Below are 1,273 nucleotides of genomic sequence, written 5' to 3'. Positions count from 1 at the left end.
GCTTGTGAATCTAGTTTTATTGATTTGAAGAAGCGACTGACCAGTGCACCAGTCTTGACGATCCCTTCAGGTACTGATGGTTTCACTGTTTATTGTGATGCATCTCACCGAGGTTTAGGTTGTGTTTTGATGCAGCGAGGACATGTGATTGCTTATGCCTCGAGACAGTTGAAGCCTCACGAGACCCGATATACGATTCATGATCTTGAATTGGCCGCCATTGTATTTTCTTTGAAGATTTGACGACATTATCTGTATGGGGAACAGTTTGAAATATATTCTGATCACAAGAGTCTGAAATATCTGTTTACACAGTCAGAACTGAATATGAGATAGCGACGATGGCTTGATTTGCTGAAAGACTTTAACTGTGAGATTAAATACTATCAGGGGAAATCGAATGCAGCAGATGCATTGAGTCGAAAGGTATGTTCTTTATCCTTATCGACGATTGGTGTATCGAATTTGATTGAAAACTGTTGTTTATCTGGATTAGTATTTAATACGAATTATCAGCCTCTTCGACTCTATCAAATGCAAGTTGAACCAGCTTTATTGGTAAGAATTCGAGATGCTCAGAAACTTGATCATAATGTGCAGAACTCGATTGAGAAAGTTCGATCAGGGCATGTATCTGAATACCGGGTTCAAGATGATCTTCTTTATTTTCACAATCGCCTAGTAGTGCCTGATATTTCTGATGTATGTCAACAGCTACTGAAAGAGGCGCATTGTAGTCGTTACAGTATTCATCCTGGTGATAGGAAGATGTATAATAATCTGAAAGCTCATTATTGGTGGAAGCAAATGAAGACTGATATCACTGATTTTGTAGATAGATGTTTGAATTGCCAGCAAGTGAAGGCTGAAAGGAAGAGACCGCCTGGTTTGTTACAGAGTTTGTTCGTACCTGAATGAAAATGGGATCATATTTCCATGGACTTTGTGACTAGATTACCTCGATCTTCTAGAGGTTGTGATTCTATCTGGGTGATTATTGACAGACTGACGAAATCAGCGTGTTTTATTCCGTATCGCATGACGTATAGACACGACCAGATGGCAGAGATTTATGTTCGTGAAGTTGTCAGATTGCATGGAATGCCGAAATCTATTGTATCAGATTGTGATCCTCGATTTACATCACATTTTTGGCATAGCTTACAGAGTGCTTTGGGTACTCAGTTACACTTGAGCACAACTTATCATCCACAGACTGACGGACAGTCTGAGCGTACTATTCAGACATTGGAGGACATGTTGAGAGCTGTAG

The sequence above is a fragment of the Henckelia pumila genome, chromosome 2 (assembly GCF_033568475.1).
Source record: "Henckelia pumila isolate YLH828 chromosome 2, ASM3356847v2, whole genome shotgun sequence".
NCBI lineage: Eukaryota > Viridiplantae > Streptophyta > Magnoliopsida > Lamiales > Gesneriaceae > Henckelia > Henckelia pumila.
This window is presented reverse-complemented; position numbering follows the sequence as displayed.